Source organism: Manis pentadactyla, chromosome 3, assembly GCF_030020395.1.
Source record: "Manis pentadactyla isolate mManPen7 chromosome 3, mManPen7.hap1, whole genome shotgun sequence".
Classification (NCBI taxonomy): Eukaryota; Metazoa; Chordata; class Mammalia; order Pholidota; family Manidae; genus Manis; species Manis pentadactyla.
In genome coordinates this window covers 42591750-42615936 of record NC_080021.1, presented here as the reverse complement: position 1 = coordinate 42615936, position 24187 = coordinate 42591750, and the positions used below count along the sequence as shown (strand labels likewise).

General features: G+C 42.3%; 1 long non-coding RNA gene across 1 annotated transcript in view; it reads right to left on the bottom strand.

Annotated features, from left to right (window-relative positions):
- Positions 1-21949, bottom strand: part of LOC118935857 (uncharacterized) — a 185450-nt gene extending 163501 nt beyond the window's left edge. Inside the window, exon 1 of the long non-coding RNA XR_008996236.1 lies at positions 21727-21949. This is a non-coding gene — a long non-coding RNA (uncharacterized LOC118935857). The remainder of the gene's footprint in view (positions 1-21726) is intronic.
- Positions 21950-24187: the final 2238 nt, after the last annotated feature.

Below are 24187 nucleotides of genomic sequence, written 5' to 3'. Positions count from 1 at the left end.
CTTTTGTGTTCTCCCAGCTGCCAGACTCCAAACCTCCCGCCTGCATTACAGTATTCAGAGCTTGGGAAAAAATGGACAATTGTTAGTCCAACATTTTTACACTCCAGGAAAGGAACTGAGATCCAGCCATATCATTCAATGTGTCCAAGGTAGTTAGTGACAAAACCAGAACCAGAGCCCAGTTTTCCTGACATTACCACCTGCACTGACCACTCACTGGCCCTTCCTTGCCCCAACTTCCCTGACGCACCAATTGGCAAGTTCTACTGAGTCTCATTTTCCCATCCTTTCTCTTGCCGATACTACCACAGGCCCTTATAACTTCAACCCAAGACAAAGGAAGGTCAAGTTTGGGGCTAAGCCCTTGGAAAACATGCGTTTAATCCTTACAACAAACTGAGGTAAGGAATAATTCTCATCTTATACATAAAGGAACAGAGGCTTGGAGATTGAGAGACGCCACACAGCTGGCAAGCAACAGAACTAGGACTAAATTCCTCACTCATCTGACTCCAGGTCCACACAGTCTATGGTTACAGTGTCTTCAGAGAAGATTTCAATCGGTTTCCCACTTAAACCCCCTGTGCTTATTCTCTTCCTACTTCAAACCATCCTGTACTCTGGAGCCAGGTTAATCTTAAAACTTGCTTTAAATCACATCATTCCCTTCCTCAAAAGCCCAACTCCTATCGTGCTATTTGAGAGTGCCCACCATCTGGTCCAACCAGCATGTCCAGCCTTATCTCCAAGGCCAGGCCTTGCTGTTCTGTAGAAGTGTTTTGCATGCCTCATTTCCCTCCACTACAGAGCCTTCCTCTGCCTTTTCTTCTCCCTCAACACCTGCATTGGTTCCTTTATTTCAACACTAATTGAATACCTAGTAATTCCTGTAGGAGATTTATTGCCAAGAGGCAGTATAACTCAATGGGCAAAGCACAGACTAGAAGGAGTTGCCTGATTTGAATCCTGATGCCACCTATTATTAGCTGCAGGGCCTTGGGCAAGTTTCTGAACCTCTATGTGCCTCACTTTCCCAAAACATAGAATAGGGATCATTATGGCTCCCACTTAGAAGATGGCCGAGAGGATTAAATTAGTTAATACATATAAAACACTTAGAACAGTACATGGAACAGAGCAATAACTCAATAAACAGAAAAGTCATAACAGCAGTAATAGGTACCAAGTGCTGGGCTACTTGCAGGGATAAAGAAATGAACAGATCATAGTCAGTCCATTTCCTCACAGCCCAATGATCAAGGTGGGCATGTCAACCAGTAATGACAACCCTGTGCTCTAAGTGCTACCACAGAGGGCTTGGGGAAACTTGTTAGGTATCCGAGGTGGGGTAAGGTTTCAGCAAAGAAATGATGCTTCATCTCACAATTTAAAAAGTATAGAAGTTCTTCCTTGTAGCATCTGAATAAATTTGTCACAATCATCCAGGGGCTACAAGGAGACCGAGTGGGTGGGATACAGTGCCTGTGGGCTGGAAGTGATGCCATAAAGGTAAGAGGACACTTGATGCCACAAAAACCTTATGCCATCCTGAGAAGTTTATCCTTAAGGTTGTAATCAAGAATAATGTCCACCCCAGACCAGAATGATCTCAGCAGCTTCTGGCCTGGCCTAACGCACTCACTGCATATTTTACTCATATAACACTTACCTGTTTTCTTGTATTATTTCTGAATACAAATAGCCTACACAAGGCTTTCTGAGAAGATTTACTATACTGACCTGCCAATGGCCCCTCTCTGATGCTTCTTATCCCACTTGAAGTTTTCCATCCGGTAACTCTGCTACATCAGCCACAGCTGATTGGCCCAAGGATTAGCCTTGGACCAAGACAGCTACCTCTTGGCTGGCCAGTGCCCTGGGAGAAGGAGCCTAACCAAAGCCAGAATCAAGGTGCCGTTCCATCCTGGATGCTGACTACCCAGAGTCCCTCTCTGAGGAAGTTTCTGTGTAAAACATATGGAGAGGAAAACAGACGTAGACGCACTGGAAGCAGAGAAAGTCACTTTGAGAAAAGCAGTAAGCAGAAGCCATGAAAAAAACAAACAAACCTATGAGGTAGAGAGCAGAGTGAGTCAGTGATATAGACAGTGAAACCTTGGACAGAAATAGATGAGATGTGTTAATGGGAAACACTAGCCAAGGGAGGCAATAATGAGCTAAGCCATGTCATATCCTGAACCATGATGTAGTTCCTAAATACCTTTCCCATTTTTTATGAGTATGGCAATGCAGTGATTAAGACAATTTTCTGCTTTTCTTAATTCCCTGCATATCCTCAAAATAGACCCCAAATAGACTCTGGGCAAGTCTTTTCCTTGCAACCTGAATGAGTCTAATATACCAGGGACATATCCTTTCTGCCCAGCTAGATGGTATGTTGCACAAGTGCTTTCTCTTGGAACAGCCCATGCATTGGCAAAAAAAAAAAAAAAAAAAGCAAGAATGAGTACAACTTATGCAGGAGGATTTGGAGGATTTCCATGGGGAGAGAATGAGACATGAAGCAGGATAAATGGTGGGGAGAAGTGAGGGGGAATGCTAAAGGGCCAACTGTAGTAAGGAATCTGGGTTTTATCCTGAGATTATGGAGCTCTGTTTAAGAGATTAGAGAAAGAAGAATGATATGTTCAGGTCTGAGATTGCTAGATAAAATGTAACTTCATCCATTATACACTCTTGTCTCCAAGGGAAGTAGATAGAAAGCATTTGAGACTCAAAGGAAAACTCTTAATAAAAATGACTTACCCCTCCTTGGCCAGGAACGAAATCCAGCTTCTCAGGAATAGTCACCCAGCCAAAAATTGAAACAAAGACATTTAGACAAATTATATACTCCAGTACCCAGACAAAGGGAGACCCCCAAAGGAATAGCTTCTCCAACAATTATCCCTTGAGAGAGAACATATATACACACACCACTCATGTCTCTAGGGAAAGCAATCTCTAAAGAGAGATTTAATGGAAAAGTCACTCTGAGTATCTTATCTGCTTTACCCTAGTCTGAGTCTCATATTCATCTGCTTCTACCCCACAGAGCAGGGCACAGAAAGACTGGCTGCCAGAGATGCCCCAGAGTACCCGGACACACAGAGCTGCAGTGAGAACCCGGGATAGAGTGAGCTTCCGGGCCCTCTTGGGCTTCCAGGACCCAGCCTCCATCTGCCAGTGCCCTGCCTACTCTGCTTCACCCTTACCTTCTCTTCCCTTCTCACTGATACCTTCAAATGTCCCTGTGTGTTCCCAGGAGCAGTGGTTATGCTGCCAATTCAAAGAACCACAACTTCAGAGGAAAGGGATGTGCGCCACCAGCCCAGTCCTTACTCCTGCTGGCTAATTGTACAAGTTCTGCATGAGCGGGAGAGAAAGGCCTTTACATGTGATCCCCAGCTCACATCACTATGGGGTTAATCAAGGTTTTCTGTGCAGCTTTGTCTACCATATGTTCGCACTGCCTTCTCTGGAAGACTTGGCAGGGAAATGCATGCTGTTTTTCATCCTAACTCAAAGACGGTAAGTTTTTCAAACCTAAGTAGGAACCTGTGCAAGTCGTGATTCAAAGAAGCATCATGGAATGAAACAGAATCAATGAAAGCGCCAAGCTGCGAATTATAACCAGCTTCCATAACGCTGTGTCTCGAGTGGCCATTAGTCTGGAAAGCTCCATTTTCTTTTTTTCTTTACAGGTTAAATCCTGTCAGATTTGATCCAAGTCCAACACAAAGTTCTCTGTAACAAAATGTAGTTTTCTAAGCCCTGGCTGATAGCAAACTCACTTGGAGACATATTCAATATAACTGAACCGCAGCGTAATGTAAGACCCTTCAGGTGGGCGCCTTGGCCTGAATTTCCCTCTTGTCCTCTGTTCCCTTCTATGTTTCTCTTCCTTCTCAGGTCTTTCCAGGTTTTAACCTTTGCTAGTGTACTTTTCAGGCTTCATTTCTGCTCCATTTTCTAGATGTCTTTTCACACTTTCCTGCTACCTCACTTTCATGTAGTTACCCTGCACTCTCCTCTCTTGCCCCTTATTGCTTTCTTCTCCTCTCCTCTCTCTTCCCTTGCCTCTTTCTTCTTGCCTCTTCTCAGTCTTAATGTGGAGAGGGCCTCCATCCCAAAGCTGGAGCGATATTCCAAATGTTACCAGCAGGTACCACACCAGCACTGACTCATCATAACAAATGCTTTCAGCTGAGCTGGAGTGTGGCCAGAAGGTTCTCTACTGGGCCACTACCTTGGAGGTGGTGGGGAGGTGAAGAAGGGCAGAGGGGCAGGAGCATGAGAGAGCCCTCAGAAGACTCATGGCAGTGGCTAATTACTATTACATTCACAATTCAGAACTATTTCCCTCATAGTGATCAGTATTGGCTGTATAAGACTGTACCAGCTTGAGAACAAGAAAAGCCTCTTCTTCCTGACATCCAGGAACTGGTCTGGTTCCATCAGCCAGAACTTGGTGCTGCCAGTTGCTGACACTGGCACGTACAGCTAGGCCTTGTTGAATATAAACAGTTTCACAGAATACTGATACCAGACAAGGCCACTCGACGACTGTGATGGATTGAAGCAAAAACACCACCACTCCATAATCATGTCTGAGCACAGACAAAAATATGAATATTGTCTAAAGCACAAAAATGACCAAACATCCCCATCCTGCTATTGATTGACCCATCTTCTTTACTGAATATAGCTCCTGCCTTGATTTGTTCATCCCACTTTCTAGAAAAGATAGGCATCTACCCAATCATAGTATTACCTCCACTTTCTAAAAGCATCCAGTCCTGATCTCTTGAACTCTTCCCCAAATCATTGAACACAAGCCAAAATCCTATAGTAGATTCTTCCAAGCATCCTTTAACTGAATCTCCCCATGGCTCCCCATGGTGTGTTATTTCCCTCATTACAGCAAGCAACAAATCCAACTTGTCCAACCACAGATGTGTTCCTGGAAGTCACTGACAAGACATATTTGTCCTACCCAAAGCCCTGAGATCACTTTGAGGTGGGGATTCCTGACAAGGAGGACCTCAACCTCCAGTGAAGACTGCCAATTAAATCTCCTGTGAAGAAGAGAAGGGAGACCTATTCTTCACCCTGTCCTCCTTTCCACTGGTAATTCTGGAAAACTCCCAGGAGAAGAGTATGACAGAGAGGAAAGTCTCCAGTAATAGGAAGAACAACATTGAAGCTTCTAGATCTGGCAGGTGAGATTCTAACCTTCTGGCTGGGGAGTCCTGCCTTAAGGCATCTGTGAGGAAAGTGCGCAGTTTGTTGTAGAAGAGTCCCTTTGCCTGTTTTCAGGTGGATTGCCACCCATCTGGGACAGCTCTCTTCATGTCCCAGAATAATTCTAAAGCATCAGCATTACCACTGCTTACTCCCCTATCACAGCCATTTCCACTGCAAAGCTGACCCTACTTCTTATCTACTGCTAAGTTTTCAAGTTTGATTTAAGAGTTCCAGCAAACTCTATTTTCCTCTTCATTATTGCTTTCAGCGAACACAACAGGAAGAGCTTAGAGCAAGCAGAAAACTTACCAACCCATCAACACTAATGTCGGGAGATAGGACCAACATCTCTCCTTTTAGAACATGACCTGACCTGAAGATAAGCACCAGGTTTCTAGGGACCTGAATGGCTCCACAGTATGCTCAAGTTCACATAACAATGAGCCTTGTTATGAAGCAGTCCTCTTCTGCGTTCAGACCCTTGAATGAAATATGCCACTTCAGAAAGATACATAATTGCTAGACACCAAATTAGCTGCAAACTAAGGATTGCTCCTAAGTTATTCAAGATTTTGGAAAAACACATACACAAAAAAGATCAAAGAAATCAAATACACACCCTACAGTTTTGAGACAATTAGTTGAGAAACATACTGCAATTAAACACTAACAATTATTTTTTCCGCGAAGTGGTATCAGAAACCTTAGAAAAATCAAATGTGGAATCATATCAACAACCCACAGAGTAGAAGATGTCATACTGAGCAATGGATATCAGTAAACAGAATAACAAAGACTAATAGAATTACAGGACAAATGCAAACTTGAGGGAATCACCATTTTTCAAATAAACAATTATCTCCATGTATGAGCTTATTGCCAACAGGGGTGCTATACCTGGTTCAAAATTCTCACTGTGACAGTAGCAGCACCTGGGAATGCCAACATGAGGGGCAGCTGTGCACCCCAACAGCACTCCAGTTGCCCACTTGTGGGTCAGTTTAATCCAACAAAACAAAGCAGCTGGAAGGTGTTGGGAGAAAATCTCTCTGTGCTCAATAAAAAGATAAATTAATAGGAATAACAGCTGCTATTACAAACCTCAAATTTCCAGGGCCACGGGTGTTCCTGGTAGTAGCAAGGTTTCCTCCCCATGACAATTCCTTTGTTTGGCTCAGCCACCCCTACAGAGCACCAGATCTCTGCCTTGGTTGGCCTCCAGCACACCTCCGGGAGCTTTTAAAACTCCTGCTGCCCCAACCAAACCCCAAGCTGACTTAATTAGCATCTCTAAGCATGAGGTTTTGTGCTGTTGGAGTTTTTAATGGTTACCAGGTGATTCCATGAGCAACACAAGTTGAAACTTCTTCTCCAGAGCCCCAGAGTGCTCCACTTCCACTGCTGGAAGAGGAAAGAGCCCATAGAGAATGCACATTCACTCTCCACAGCCACAGCGCTAAATGAGCATTTCTCTGCGCACATTCACAGCCATACATATATGCAAGGTGGGCCAGAAAATGTAATCCCTGCCTGGCTTACCTTCTCCCGGGAAAGGTCCCACATCAGCTGAAGGAGGCAACAGGTTTTTGGTGGTCAGCTAACCATCTGATACAGTGGTGAGTAAATGAGAGAGGCTTGCAGAAGTGCAAAAGGAGAAAAGGTGAGGGTTAGGACAAGAGAGACAGAAGGAGAGAGGACTATGACAGCTCTAAAGTCAGATGTCACACAGCCCCCTCACTGCCTTCAGTGCCATTGCTCACCTGGGAATACAAGCTCTGCCCCCATTATCTTCCTGTCCATACTGGACACATCACTTTCCTCATGAGACCACAGTTTTGTTTTGGGTTTTGTTTTGGTGTGCACAAAAAAGCACAACCTCACTAATTTCTCACAACCTCACTATTTCTGAAACCAGAATTCAATCAAAAGCACAAATACTGAGAGATATTCTCACCTCCTCAGTTCAGTTGAGGGACCCTGAAGAATCAAAATCACATTATATAACCACATACGATCATTTCCTTCCCCAGCATTGTTTTGGGAGGTGATTTGTACTTAAATAGCCCACACTGAGAGTGAAGGTATGAAGAGGTCAACAGAAAAATGGAGAACTTTGGCAGCCAAGGAGAATATTTGGGGGAGCCCAATTGGCTAGGAAATATGATGGCCTCTGTGTTTAAAGCCAAAGAGGACCTATCTTCTGCTTGGCTCCCATCTGGAAGTTATTCTTTTTACCAAATTAAGCCAACGGGGAAGATCCATCCCCATGTCACAGTGTAGCAGAAAACTCAAGGGTAGAACCCAGGGCAGTGGGGCAGAGCCCAGCAGCTCAGATCAGAGACAAGAGAAGTCCCAGAGCCTTGGGAAAAGAGAAGCTCTGACAACTGTGGTCAGCAGAAAGCTAATGATGTTGCTGAGCGTGTTGAGGGACATCAGCCTCCTTTAAATACCATTAATGTAGACTCAACCTGAAAATGAGCTTGGAGCAATGGCAGAGAAGGACTTGAATTCTGTAATAAGAGCCAGACACAAGCAATCAGTAGTCTCATAGACTGGTTAGGATCAAAAACAGCATGGGCCACACATAAGAAAAGATGACTTCATGAGACCAGGACTGAGACAGTTCCTTGGCCACACTTTGCTGAGGGCTTCACCAAGAGGTTAGCATGTAGAAAGGAAACTCACATCACTAGGTGGTATTCATGATTGCTGTAAATGATCAAGCCCAGGTTATCCATAGTGGGAGTTCAGTCATTGCCAACATATCCCATTTGTTACCTTTACATAGTACAGTATAGCATCATACCCCTCCAGGTATTAATATAAACAGATACTTAGCACCCCACTAGACACATACAGTCAAAATTCCAGTGTCCAGAGTGAGACATGCAGGAAAGCAGTTTCTTCCACAGGGAACACAGCTGTCAGCAGCACCTGAAAAGAAAAAGAAAAGAGAAAAGGAGAAGATAGAAAAAAGTAAAGAGAGAGAGAAAGGAGAGAAAGGAGAAAAAAAGCCTCTCAGTTCTGGAGGGGAATATATAACATACCTAAAACTATAGAGACTCAGGCATGGCATGAAGAAAGCATAGAATCCAGCACAGGCTGTGGCAGAAATAGATTTCTGTGGCCTTGGGCAAGAGTCTTATCATCTCTGGGCTTCAGTGTCCTCCTATAAAATGAAAGAGTTGACCTAGAAAATTGCAAGGTCCCTTCCAGCTCTCCAATACTTCCATTTAATGGTGAAATGATCATGGAAAAATGAATTCACCCAAAGTAAACCTGTGTTTTCTAAGAGAGAGCTTCACATGATTCTCTAGCCATTTGTAAGTGACTTACATAAAAGAACTCAGCTTAGGAATTACGCAGGCCCCTGCTTTCTCACCTGCCTTTCTGTTCCTGCTACTCTTGGCCATTAGGCTGCTCATTAAGGTTGCCATTAGATGAACAGTAGATGAAAATGAGCTAAATTTCAGGTATTTGGTTTTCTTTACTTAATAAAGAGCAAATCTCTAGCAACAATATCCTAGATGGTACTGGTGGGGACTCAGTACAAAAAGGAAAAGGAAGAGGTAGGAAATACAAGCATTGCTTTTATTTTAAACATATACATTGTTTGCTTTTCTGTCCTCGGTATTCAAGGACTAGCGCATAATGACGGTTTTTCCTTGCAGACTGCTGAGGAGACCATGAATGTGTATAAGCATTGAATTAGATATTTCTCACTATAACACAGTCTGACGTATATTTTCACATTGAAGTTTCCATCTTCTCTTAAAATTGTACTTTCATTCTTTTTGTGTTGTTTCATATTACACATAAAAAGACAGTAGTAATTATGTGAATCTAACCATCTCACAAGTACCAAGCTCAGGTGGTCAACATAAGCAAATAATCAAGGTCCCTGCACTCACTTTAAGTCAGACAATAAGAAGAAAACAAAAGCAGACAACTATAGGATATAAGAAGCATATTCTGTCAACCTCATACTGCCTCCATTTCCTCACTTATAACATAAATATTATATAATCTATACCTCAAAGGTATGTGAGGGTGCTTTGTAAGTGTGAATACCTAGGTAAAGAATTACTGCATTCATTCAATGATGATTTGCTGAACTCTGCTTCCAAGCCCCAGAGCATGGTAGAACCATGGAATTTAGTTATCAACAAATAAAAACAATGAGGCCATTATGAAGCATCTGGTGTTAATGGGTTGAACTGTGTCTCCCAAAAAAGATAAGCTGGAGTCCTAATTCCCAGTATCTCAGAATGCGACCTTATTTAGAGGTAGAGTCTCTGCAGATGTAATTAGTTAAGATAAGGTCATTAGGATGGGCACAAGTTCAATATGATGGCTGTCCTTATAAAAAGGGGAAATTGGGTCACAGACCTGCACACAGGGAGAAGGCCGTGTAAAGGTGAAGGCAGAGACGGGGGTGATACATCTATGAGCCACAGATTGGTAGCAAATCACCAGAAGCTCAGTGAGAAGCATGGAGCAGATTCTCCAGCACAGTCCCCAGAAGGAACCAACCCTTCCGGCACCTTGGTCTAAGACTTCTGCCTCTAAAACTGGGAGAGAATAAAGTTCTATTATTGAAGGCACCCAGTCTGTGGTGCTTCATTAGGGCAGCCCTAGGAAACAAATATACCTGGAAACCAAGACGCAGGACAGCAAACCTGAGAGTCTGGACAATTCTGCAGCAGGACTTCAGGCCATTACTTGATAGATGGATTCAAGGGCTCAAAACTATCTGCTGAGTGGAAAAACTGAAAATTAGGGCCATTTTCATTCAAATGCTCCTTATTTTCTTTCTCCCTTTAGCAATTGCTGGAATAGAGAAGTCGGAAAATGGATACAATGCTATTATTAACATCATTATCAACAATTCACACATAGAGATCTTAGTGAGAATTAGATTTTAATGTTTCCTTACAACGAGTGGTGGTGGCAGCTACACCCAGCTAATACACAGCGACAAAACTGGTTAAGCCAGTGCATGATTTATTTTTCCTCCTATAGAAAGTTGACACTTTATTCATTAAACTACTCCCTTTAACACATTTCTAAATCATTGCTTTCCATTCCGATCCGGTCTAGTTTTCATTTCTGAGTTTCAGCTGGAATGGCTTTCATAATGAATTCTTTTCTTACCTGACAAGAGAAGTTAAAACCTCCCCCCACTGAACATTTAAAAGAGAAATTCAGGCCCGTTTTTGTCAGGCTGTTTATCATATCTCGCAAATACTCAAATCCATTTCCTTTGGAAAAGGTTTGTCTTTCTATGACAGGCATATAAAAAGGTTTTATTACAGTACTTTATTCATTGGAGCTGCTCTGCCTGAAGATAAAAAGGAATTCATTTTGTGGATTTTCCTTGAATGTCAGCTCTATAGTTTCATTCTATTATCAGAGTTCTTAACCCAAGAAGAATGGAGGGGAGGGAAAATTCAAGTTAATATGCAATATCAAGTTCCATTATTGACTAACACAAATATCAAAATCCAAAAATAAAATCTGAATTTAAATGAAAATGGTAAATAAAGACAGAAAAATGTTTCTGTAGATAGTTAATAGCAAGCAATCACTGGATTTACATGAAACGTGCTATGCTGCATGGCTCCCCAAATCTGGGAGATCACTTTAGCAACCTTTCTTTGGTACAGTCTGATCTGTCAGTCAGGATCCAGAGTTGTGCTTCTCAGACTTTAATGTGCATGTAAATCACCTGGGGTTGTGGTTAAAATGCGGATTTGGATTTAGTAGGTCTGGGCTGGAGCCTGAGATTCTGCATTTCTAACAAGCACCCCAATGATGTGGATGCCATACACCTGGGACAACACACAGCACAGCCGGAGTATGGAGCTACAGAGCCAAAGCAGTGTGTCCCAGGATTGAGTAGGAATGTTAGCCTCACTCTAATCCTTGAGCTGGATCTGTCTGGAAATAATCTTGAAATTACATGAGGATAGGATCCCAATTCCATACTAATTTGCATCTACTCCTGGGATTTGCTGTTGTCTGGGCACATTCAGTGAGCTGGTGGAGAGTCCGTGTCTAATACTTACCCCAGCCAGTCCCACACACTCATGTTTGAGGCCTTGGAGAAGGCGACACATAGAAGGCAAAGACACCGTATGAGGGAGGGACTCTGGAAGACTCAGAGACCCATGCAAGGGCGAAGAGGCATACACCATCACAGCGAGCATGGTTTCATCTCTGTGTGGATGGTTTAGGTGCAGAAAAAACTGCAGAGAGGCCAGGCACCATGGGCATATTAGGTTTTGTGATTTGGGAAGCCTCAGGAGATTGTACAATGGCAGCAATGAGTTACTGCCCTCAAACCACATTGACAAGAGGGTCCAAAATGGAAACACTGCTCATGGACTCATGTGAGGCAGCCCCAGAAGATCCAGCAATAACTTGGTGGAAGCCTGATTGGCACTGAAGGTTATTCATTACACAGCTGGTGGCATGAGCAGGGCACTTGAGTCCCCTAGCCATGTAAACTCAGTAGGCTTGAGGAAATTTGGATTACACTTGCTTCTAGTGGCCATGGGCTCAGCGTGGATGAATCATTCCAAGTCTGTTTCTATGACCAGGAAAATAATTCAAACACAAGTAGTGATTCTTCAGCTAGTAAGCCATGTTTATACCTTTCATTCATCAATGCTTCTCTCACTTCATCAATCACTGAGATGGCCTGTCCCCAGGTCATAAAAATTAAGGATTGTGTAGGGATAAAAGAAATTGGGGAAAGGAAGCAGGAACCATCAGCTTAATACCCATAGCACCAGATTTGGGGGGCACTGTAAGTTCAAGTTCTGTAGGAGACAAATGATAGAAACTAGCCAACACTCTATCTTGCTAAGCCAAAGACACATTCAGTAAATGTGTGTCCCTGAATATGACCACATGGTTCCTGGGTGTAAGCATCTTTGTCCCCCTGGAACACTGCTTTAGCAACTTTCACATCCCATTGTTGCTGGTCTCTTTTCTTGCCTGTAAAGGTTGGAGAATAATATTGGACACTGGAACCAAATAATGTAGAAGAATATGAAATCTCCTCTATTTCTTGTTTATTTATTATACCAACCTTACAAACAAACCAAAGACAACATCTGTCCACCCACCTTCACCTCGGGGCAGCACCAAAAGGCTTCGACTCCCTAGCACCCACAGCTGAGCTTCAGGCAGTGAGATGCTCAGAGCAGTAAGAGGATAGCCTGGTGTGGGATTTAGTTGCAGTGAGAGGCAGATCAGCAACCTCAGTGCTACCCCAGGGTGGCCTCTATGAGTGAGAGAAATAACATATTTTTGCTTGGTCCAAGCATATTCACAACCAATCATGTGAGACCCTGAGGTTAGCCTTTATGAAAACTAGTATATGTCTCTTGCTAGTGTTTTTAGTCACTCTAATGGACTTGTAGTGGCTCGGTTGTAGCGGCTCAAGCCCAGCTGATGCTTCATCACCACCATCCCCCCAGATCCAGTATGCTAATTATGTGACCTATGTCTCAGTTTCCTCTTCTGTAAAATGGGAATACAACAGTACCATCTTCATGGTGTTGTTAAAAAAACAAGTGAATAATGCATGGAAGAGACTCAGCGCAGGACCTGGCATATAGTAGGTGCTCAATGAATGCTGTTACTGCAGTTTGTTCCCTGCCTTCTGCTGCTAGGAGATAGGGCAGTGTAATGGTTAGAAGCATAGGCTAAGGAGTGAGACTGCTAGGGTGTGTAATCTCATCTCCACTGCTAACCAGTGGAAAGCTATTTAAATAATCTGTGCCTCGGTTTCCCCACCTGTAAAGTGGGAATGGTTATAGTGGTGACTACTTTAAAGGGTTGTTAAAAGACTAAGTGGGATGATCCATGGAAAGCCCTTAACACACAGGACCCAAGATACAATGAGTACTCCATACATTTATGTGCATTTTTATTATTCCATTATTACTCACACTGGACACCTTTAAAGAGAAAGTAACTTCCATTTGAGCTTTGTACAATATGCTACAAACCAACACATTGGCACAAACACCTCTGTACAAATCACTGCTGCATGAGAACTATTCCCCTATCCACATAATTTCAAAAATACTACTTATCAGTTGCCATCCCAGGGAAGGAAAAAAGTGAAGTTGCTTTCTCCAACTATGCTTTAGCTCATGGTCTTCCCCAGAAAGAGAGCCGTCATCAAGGGAGGAGATGCAATTTTCTGAAGTCTTGCTGAAATCTCTATGTAAACCTTATAAACACTGAAAACCATTTTTGAGGATTTGGATTTTCCCCACTTGCCAGCTTCTCACAGCTTGTCTAAGGAATAAAGACATATGTTTAGATAAATGAATGAATTTTAATAAAAAGATTCTGCCTCCTTTGCTTTTTGTTATAAATGAAATTATTTTCCAAAGTCTTCTAAAAGACAATAAAAAGCCTTTTTTCAGATTCCCTTTCAGTTTGGACCTGCCTTCTTCCAGAAGCCTTGGGAGAATGAGGGGTCCCTGAAACTAGACACTCCCCCAAGAAAGGGGAATCCAATGTACATAGGCCCCAGCACAAAACCTCACATCACCTGTGAGAAGCTTGTCCCATTACAAGTTTTCTGCATTTATAAAAACTAGCAAATTGTGGGTAGAACAAGATCAAACACAGCGGGAGTCAAGGCTGGCTTCAAGCCATGTTTGTCTCTGAGATGCCATACTCTTCCGTCACCCCTCCCCCAATGCCTTTCAGAGGTTCCCCCACCACACCCCAGCCCCCAGCATACACCCACACTCCATATTCCTCATACCCTCCCAATATCCAAGACCATGCGGTAGGGAGCATCTCTCCTGCCCCAGACTTGTTCCTCTTCTCTTCCTTCATCAAAACTTACCCACGCCAAGTCCTACCTCATCAGGTCCCTGATCTAGCTAAGGTGAATCAGAACCTATGTTACAGTAGGCAGTAGAGGCAACTGCTTATGTGATATGACTTAAAGCATACCTTCTAGAATGAATGTTCTCTGCCCCGATGCTAACGTCTTCCCCATGTATCTCTCACAGTACCTGATACACACCATCACTGGGTCTTTTGGTGCTTTGGGTTCAGTCTTTACCGTTTTCAAGAGTTTCCACTGAACTGCAATAGAACCTTGCTTAAAATAACACATAAAAGCATAATCAGGAATAGCGGGCTCATAGAGATGGTCTAAAGACAAGGAAGCTGTAACAGAAAAACAGCAAAGGAGAGAGAAGAGACTTTAAGAAGAGCAGAGACTTCCTCGGGCAAATAAAGGATGACATAAAGACCCTTGATTATAAAGAAAGGGCCAGAGAATAAGGAAGTCTAGAAAAGATTAGGAATAAATCTCACCCATCTCACATCCTGCTTAGCTCCAGCCAAAGTGGAGGATCATAAGTGGAGTCACAGCTGGATAAACTATCCTCATTTCAATGTGTTATTTGGTTAATGTGTTACCTCCAATATCTTGACCCCCATCAGCTTCCCCTTCTCTTGCTCCACCCAGTGAACTTCTCTCTAAAACCAGTTGAAATGTGTACTGTACTTTAAAAATGACATCCATAAGGGAATCAGATACTGCAGCAAGGGATACACATTGGTGGGAAGTGAGGACCATTCAACAGCCTCGCAAATCAGTGCATTGTTGTGATAGTTTGTGTCATAATGCAAGACTGGGTTGGTTGGTTTTATTCTATTTGTGTCCTTGCAATTCCCACTTGTTCAACACCAAATGCAATGGTGTATTTTTTCCCTGCATGTATGTGTAACAGTGACAATATCATACACAGCAGTAATAGTAGTATAACTTCATTCGGGTACCCAGACCCGATTCCAGTATGTGTAAGTGGGAGGGGGTCTTCCCACATGTACTTACACCAAGCAATTCTAGAACACCAGCAGGGTGTTGGAGAGGTCAACTCAATTCTGATGCTATCTGCCCAGAGACAGCACCAGATTCCCAGGTTAAGGGCTCCTTCCCCCAAGTCCAGACACAGGTCGCAAGCCAGGCAGTTACCTGTGCTTCTGACCTATCGGCTACAGACTGGAGGTTCCCACGACCTCCCCCTTAGGTTTGATTAATTTGCTAGAGAGGCTCATAGAACTCAGGAAAACACTTAACGTTTATCAGTTTAATAAAGGATACCATAAAGGATACAAGTTAACAGCCAGATGAAAAGAGACATAGTGCGAGGTCCCAGATAAAGGAGTTTCTATCCTTGTGGAGCTTGGGGCCTGGCTTGGTGGCACATGGAGGTGCTCTGGTTCCCCAAGCATTGGAGCTCTCCAACCAAGACACAGGATCCACCCGAGCAGAGCAGGCAAATCAGAGGAGTGAGTGAGCACGCTCTTCTCAGGGGTTTTGTGAGGGCTTCACTAAATAGTTATGATTGACTAAATTATTGGCCATTGGCTGGTTCAACCTCCAGCCCCTGCCCTTGGTTGAGGTCAGAAAGTCTCTCATTAACATGACAAAACACCCTGACTTTGCAGTGTTTTCAGGAACTGTGGATAAAGACCCAATATTTCTGGGAAATACCTATTTCTTACAACTCATTATATCACAGTCCTATAAAACCAAGTATAGTTCCTTCATTCATTCATCAAATACAAGTACCCACCATATGCAAGGCAATGTAAGGCTCCAGAGATCCAAAATGAAAGCCACGTTGATGACTTCAAGGACCTCATGTGCTGGTAAACCAACACTTTGAAAATTCATAGCCCTGATTTTGTAGCATTTGCCAAATTCCGTGATGTAAATATTCTCTCTATGGTCAATATCAGGCTTCCCAGAGTTTAGCAACTGGCATTCAACATTCATGATCCGGTAACAATCAGCTGTCCCTGGTTAATACAAGCAGCTCCAGTACAACCACTGGATCTCACAGTTGAGCAAGGGAGACAAGTCAACCATCAGAAGACAGAGGCAGGCACTGTGTAAGGACACCATAAAAGTAAGAGAAAATTCATACACTTCATTCATTCCAGGAGAGTTTAAGTTTTTCAATGTCCCACTGACTACCACCAGCTTACTGAGAACAGAGACTGTGCTTTCTTTTTACTGAATCTTTCTTAAAATGTCTTTCAGTGGATGTAGGTAAAATTGCAGTATTTTCAGAATCTCTCGCCTGGCCTTAGTACATCTCCATACAATAGGTGTTTCCAAGGGGTGGAGAGAAGTAGTCCATGTCCATATCAATGGGTAATTACAAGGGCAAGCCATGGCTTTTCTGGACCAGAGAGGTTAGGAGGGGGGTTCTCTTCTTCTGCAGCCGGGTTGTGAGAAACACAGGAGAGCAGGAGTGGACTGCTTGTAAGAAATAAACAGGTCTCTCCCACTTTATTTCTCCCTTTGACTGATTTTGGTTTCAAAGGTATTTTGCCCTGGGATTTTCCCCCCGGAGTTACAGTGGACTTTTCAGTATATGACATACATATACATTACAGCAGTTAAATTGAGATTTTGAAGAAAAGGGAATTAATAAAAGTAGCTTGCTCCCTTTTCCTGCTGACTGTACAGGTTGTTTCCATATTTTACAAAAGGAAACCTTGCCATTGTTAAGTGTACCCTGAAAAGCCATTTTATTATTTCGATTTCAGTTTTAATTAACTGTACATATGGCTGCTCACTCATTAGGGTCATACGGCCCAGCTGGGGATGGATCGTCCTGGCATCTGGGCTGAGTTAGCATGTGCCTTTGGGATTTGGGTCTGTGACAAAAGACTGTGAAGGAGAAATTCGGGAAAGGTTACAAACTCAGGTGCCAAAAGCAACTGCATCGGCTCCTCCAAAGTGAGACCAAAAGAACCAACAGCCTAGAGAAACGTCCCAAGGTAATAAATCAAACTTCCTCTGCAGCAGAGGTTGGCCAAAGACCAATGAAGCCCCCTGGATGGCTGGATGGGGGCTAACGTGTCTGCCGGTTTTAAGACTTGGAAATTTTCAAAATAAGAATTCAATGACATGCCACTAAATCTAATAGCAGAGAAAGCCTGTGACCCAGAAAATACCACTCCACAGAGATGCACGTCACCCTGACAACCACTTTTGTTTGTGCCACTGCTAAGTCTCATTTTTTAATGCAAAGCTCAAAAAAACATTTATTGGAAAACAGGTTTGTAACCCTGGTAGACCACATGACTTGCTGCCATCTAGAAAAGAGGCTTCCTTTCTGGGACTTGTATGTTTCCATGTACTTGTATACTGAAGTTGGGTATACCAATGCCGAAAACAACTAGCCTGTTTGATTGTTAATTGGGGGAATGAAAATCCACCAATTCATTATTGATATCACGTAACCAAAAAATATTGGTTGATTATTGATTCACCTAATTTTCAACTAGCTGCTAAGGCATCTGGAAGGAAGACACCACTCCAGAATGTACATAAGAAATGTGAAACAGGAAAATACTTAAAAGTAACTAACAAAAGTCTCTCACATCCTAAAACATCAATTATATAAATAAAAGGCCAATTACTCTCAAGTTCTCTTTGATTGCTTTGTAGGCAATGAATAATTCTTCACCAGTGGCTACCAATCTCAGCCTTTTCCCTTTCAGTAAAAATCTTTGTGTGGACTTAAATTCAAATTTTCTACAACACAAATACAGCATCAGATTGCTCCAGGGGCCCTGCAGACATTTCCTTAGTAGCAGAAGAACATAACTAATGCCCCACTTACTAGGTGTTTGAGGATGAAAAGTCACTAGTCTGAAGACTCACTACAGCACCAAAAATTTTCGAAATTGTTAGCACATACTCTATGAAGCAGCAGTATTAATAATATATGTTGAATCATATTTACTGTTTGCATTCTAGCTACTTCCAAAAGTATTTGAAGTGGTTTAGATAACAGACACATATTCTTTTCAATCATTAAAATAAGGATGAACTATCAAACACATGTACTTGAGAGGGGGAAGATTATTATACCAGAAACCCAGACTGAAGAGAGTTACTATAATTAAATCCTAAATTTTGCCTTATATTTTTCTAGCAGCAAGGAGGAAATATGGTGAAATGAAATATGTAATTCTCACTCATTAAAATAGAAACAAATTTTTTTCCCTGGCACTAAAATCTAAAAGAAAATTATTACATGAGTCATTATATAAAGAACAATTAAACAACAATAACAAGCAACTTTTCAAGCAATTTTAAAGATGCAAACATGATCTTCATGTGAACACTTCTTCTATTAAACCTTAAGAGTATATGTTAATGAATAATTATATGAAGGCATGTCTCCAGAGAAGTAAACTAATGTAGCCAAGGTATGTGATTTTCTGATGTTGTAACCTGATGTTCAAATAGAGCCTGGAAAATCTAAAACACTGGAAGATTAGAAATTCTGTTAGATTACCTCTCTCAGATATAAAATATCATGGCTGTGCTTTGAGACAACTCAAAACTGATGAGTGTATCTGTAGTTCTACTAATGCCTGAAATCAGACCAAATGCTTTCAGTAACAGAAATGCAGGGAGCAAAATACCATTTGGTTATGAAAACCAAAGAGCAGCACAGAGGGTCTCAATCATGGTCCCAGCCCTGCCCGTGGCCCCTGAAGACACCTTTGCTAAAGTACTTGTACCACATGTACCTGGCCAAAGCTAACTGGCCTAGGGGGAATCACCTGACTTAAAGCCAACAAGTCACAAGCTGATTAAATGTATGACATGGCTTGGCTTGAACACATAAAGTCATCCACTCTGATTCTCTCCCTTCATCATCAAAGCGAAAAAATACTGCAACTGGGGCAATTAACTGTGAAAACAGCCGCTGAAATAGCATGCTATAGATACAAACCAGGATTCATGTTGCTCCACATGTAAAACAAAGAAAGAGAGAAAGGCAAGACAAGCAGAAGCTCTGAGGTAGAGAAGTACACGTATTTGCAGCTAAAGATGAGAAAACTGAGCAGAAAGATTAAGCAGCAGATTTGCAGAGGGGGCTGAGGCACTCAGTTTCGAAGCTCTAGAATGCAGAATCATCCACCTATCTCTAGTCTATGGGCCCTGCCTTTCCTATCTGGTTCTTCCTTTTTTCTTGGTTTCCTGTGTACATGTACCCTTAAAATAAATGGTGAATTGCCTGAGGTAATACTCTAAGTCACTCTTTCTGCACCCAAAGAGGATACATTAAAATACATTGCTTTGTTTATTAAAAGAAACCTGCATCTCTGCAACAGATGGATTGCAAGGGTTCACTTGGCCAAAAGGTAAATTGTCCATAAGCATCATCTCCTTAGTGGCCTGAACACACTGAAATCAGCCAAGGTCCCAAGTTTTTGCCATGAAGTACAAAACAAACAACTTTGATCTGAGAGAAATATTTCAAAGCAAGTATTAGCACTGTTCAGTCTTTGGGAGGGAGAATGCAGGGTGGGGGAGTGGAGAGGAATGCTAGTAGACTTCTCTTGAGTATCTGATTTTAAGCTTCTTAGCCACAGCCAGCTGAGATGGTTAGTTGCAGATGGGTTAGTCCTAGATAATCCCAGACATTTTGTAGTATAGTCCATCTGAATATTGAAAAATGTCAACCCAAAACAGCAATTTCGATTTGGAAGAACTAAAGGAAGGGAAAAAAGATGACGGAGGTAACTAAAGACATATTTTCTGAAAACAGACAGCCTGAGCTTGAATCCCAGCTCCCAAATGTGTTAGATGTGGAACTTTAATGAGTTTCCCCATCTGTAAAATGGGGTAACTATAGTACCACCCTCAGGGAGTGGCTATGAGTTTTAAATGAAATGATCTATAGAGATCACCTAGCACACTGCCTGGCACATAGTAGATCCTTGATAAATCTGAGTGCCTAATACCAGCCCCTTCCTCTTAGGGAAAGTTTCAAAGGAGCTGAATCAAAAGGCAAAACATACTTAGGGAAGGCAGATCATACTGATATGGTAGCATGAAAATATCTGGGAATTAAATGCATAGTTTTGAAGAACTAAAATTCCAAGAGTTTGGTTGAGGATAAAAAAGTTATTTTATGATGTGAAGATTCAAATGTCTATTCAAATATCAGGCATCCTGTAGGAAAATACCTATTTTAAAAATACAAACTAAAACAACAACAAAATTTTTTAAACCACCTTCTATTACTATTTTCATACTCACTATTACTGGGGCTAGGTTTTTGTGAGCTTGCTTCAGTAGAATTTAACTTCTAAAATAAAGACCCCAATCTGAACACCACCTGTAGCTGACACTCTCAGTATCTCACCCTAATCTCTATTCACAGACTACTGGCTGCATCTGCATCACTGTGCTAGCAGGCATTTTACAGGGTCAAAGTGCTACTATGCACCATGTGGCAGAACAGAGGCGCTAGGAACAAATACCCTTAGGAGCAGCGTTCAACCAAAGACCCTTGGGAGTCTGTGTATAAATACCCCCAGCTTCCTCATTCTTCAGACAGGATAACCCAAAGGCAAGTGTTTTACTGCACTTCTGAGAGTTTCCCACTGCAGAAGCCCCTGTCACCCCCAGTGATGGCAGAGTCGATAACACATCCCTATCGGTTATCTTTTCCTCTCACTATTACCTTTCCATTCTGTCCCCCACTGATGTTCCTGCATCTCTCAAATAAACTACTTGTCCTTGAAACCTTGTCTCAGGAGGAACCTAAATTAGGGCGACATCTCTGCAGGTATCTTTTCCTTATTAAGCAATCTAAAGAGTCCAAGAGAACAGTTAAAGCTCCCCACCTGCCTTCTACATTGATTCTGTTTTTTCTCTTCTTCCCCATAGATTTGCCAAACTGCAGAAGAGATGTCTTGTCAAGGCTCTCCGAGCCTAAGAACTGGGAAGCCTCCAGTGAGTCTGTGATGAAAAACACCGGCGTGGCTCTGCAAGAGGCAGCCTCACTTTTTCACAGGTACTATCCCCAGGGACAGAGACAAAGCTCAGTGATTGCTGTTCGTCTCACTCTCCAGTACAAAGTGGCTGGATCGTCTTTGCCGAGGTATGTTTTCCCATGGTGAGCATTGCCAGACAATTAGGTTCTTGCTCTCTCCAAATTTCAGCAGTAGCAGAGAAGCGTTATTTTTAACTGTGCAGGAAAGCATTGCCATGGTAACATAATGAACTCTAAGAGCCATTTGATTGATTGATGATGCTGTGGAAGAGGAGGACTGACAGGAGAGACAGTGGAGAAAAAAATCATACAGCTTTATCACCCTGGGCTGAGTTTATAGATCCTGGTTATTAGACACTAATAGTATATAGTATCTGTTTACCCTTATGCGGAAGGAAATATGGATGCTTTCCTACTCTGGTCCCTGAAAGCAAAACGATAAAGAAAGAAACTAGTGAACCGACCATCAGGGAAGTGAGCTGGTCTCACAGATTTAAGAGATAGGAGACAAATGTAGCTGAAAGAGCATATTTGCTAGGCAGACGAGGCGCAGTGAGCATGCAGACACCCCACCCACGAGGCCCTTGACAGGGAGTGTGCCGTTACTCCTTACCCCCAGCACATTTCACTTTCAACCGTCCTCTCCTTTCATCTTCTTCTTTGTAGTGGGGATAACATATTTGAATAATCCTCTAGGTATTTTCTCTCTTGGAAAACCAAACTTCTTTCCTTACTGCCCACACACTGTTTTCAGCCCCGGGAAAGGTAAAGGAGCATGCCAGCAGGGAAGAGGGAGGAGCAATCCCCATCAGACAAGAAAGGGATGTGGAAAGCTTTTCTGGTAGTGCAGGGAGAAAGTTCTAGAGCCGCAGTTCTCAAAATAATTCAGATTCTCCTGTGGGTCCTCAAGATCCTTTCAGACGTCCATGAGATCAAAACTATTTTCATGATCCTAGTAAGACATTATTTGCCTTTTTCACTCTCGCTCTTTCAAGAGGTATAGGGTTTTCTCGAGGCTATGCAACCTATGACATCACAATAGTTTGAATGCTTCAGTGTATATATTCTGTTAGATACATGTTTAAAATCAAGCTGTCTTCTATGAAGCTAGATACTGAGATTTGAAAATAAATGTAAAACCACTTTTCTTACCAGTTTTTGGGGAAAATGTAGTTACTCTTTATTTTAAAAATGTAACTCATATTAATCAGTAATAAGCTTATTACTGTTATTGTTAAATAGAATAATAAATATTTAAAATTTTCATTTTAATTTCTAATACAGTGAATATCCATAGCTATAACCCACTCACGTAGAAGCATTTTGGGGTCTCAATGATTTTTCAGAGTATAAAGGGCTCCCTAAGACCAAATATTTTGAGAACTATTCAGAAGATAAATATATCACTAAGCTCCCTGAGAAAGGACTCATAACTCCAACCTCTGTCCACTTGGCACCTCAGCCTAAGATGGACTGGAGGAATTAAAGAATATCTGCCTACTTGGGTGAAGCCTGGGGTTGCTGGAAGCAGCATGAGAGAAGTTTTGGGAGAAAATACACACTCATTCTGGCACCAAGATCACAAGGTTTGGGAGCAGGAAAGCCACCGTTGGGGCAGGCTCCAGATACAAGGGCCCAAGTTAGCACTTCCACTTCTGACTGTCCACGGTGTGGGGTATGAAGGGATTCAGAAGAACCTGGGTGCCCCATCTGGGGTAGGGGGAAGTGATGGAAGAGCTGGAATCAGCCTAAGGTAGGGCAGGAAGGATGTAGACCATGGTGCTCGGCCCCAAGCCTTGGGCAGGAACCATCCCCTTCCACCAATGGACACAGGACACCCTTCAGCAGCACCGGCATGGGATGCCCCATGATCCAATAGGGCCAGGGCCTGCTCCACAGGAGGCTGCACGAGACCCAAGAGCCAGAGACCAAGCTGCCACTACCACAGGTTTAGGTGTTATTCTCACCCAGGCACCATCTGGAGGAGAGAGGGCAAGGAAAACACTTTGAGAAGCTGAAACAACTCCTCTGGAAAGCTTGTAACTTAAGTCAACTACATATTTGCTCACAAAGGACTATTTTTTGCTGGGGGATACTGAGTTACCAGATTTAGGCAAATTTAAAGTGTTTTTCCACATCAGTTGAAAACTTTTGTTCTGAACAATAAGATCAACCTTTAGGGTGGGGGTGGGTGGGTTACATATGAGTCAGGCAGATCTATACTTGTAATAGTACTGTTGCCCACAGTAATTAAGGAATATGCCCAAGGCCATAGAACTCTTTATGTGTCAGGGTCAAGATTTGAACCCACATCTGTCAGGCTTCAAGGTATGCCCCTTTGCCTCTATCAATCAGTCTTCTCAGATAAAATATTTTAGAAGTGATAGTCCAAAAGCTGTTTGCATCCCAATCTTCTCTGCCCTCTCTTACTCTTCCTTACAATACATGTCTCTCTTGCACCCACACTCTTTATGAGTCAATGATTGTAGACATATCAAAAACTGGGGAACAATCACACACAAAATTGTACTTAGATTATCATCTGCAAATAAAATGCAGAAGCTCTAGCAATGGAACCCCAGTTTAGATATTTTTTAATCAAATATTCTCTGAGAGTTCATGATGTTCTAGAGTTCATACTGAAGTCAAAGAATTGCTAAAATGCCTAGAACTTTACTAGGTATAATTTTAAATGATATTTAATTGAGCACGTACTATTTGCCAGGCACCCATCTAGTTACTTTCCATATATTATCTCATTTAATTCTTGCAACAACCCTGCTTGGCAGATTTTATTACCTCCTTCTTAGGGATGAGGAAACTGAAGATCCAAGGGTTAAAATACTTTCTTATAGAAATATGGCTAGTAAATGCAAACTTGGGTCCATTTGATTCCACAGCTTAAGTTCAATCTACTTGCAATGATTGTTTCACTGATATATAATAACTCTGCTGCAAGCATATGACTTGAAATTCATTAGATTTTTTATATATATAAACATTTTCAGATTCCATGCATTGCCTCAGACAGAAAAATGCAACATGGAAATGATGCATTGGCCCTGGAATATGTT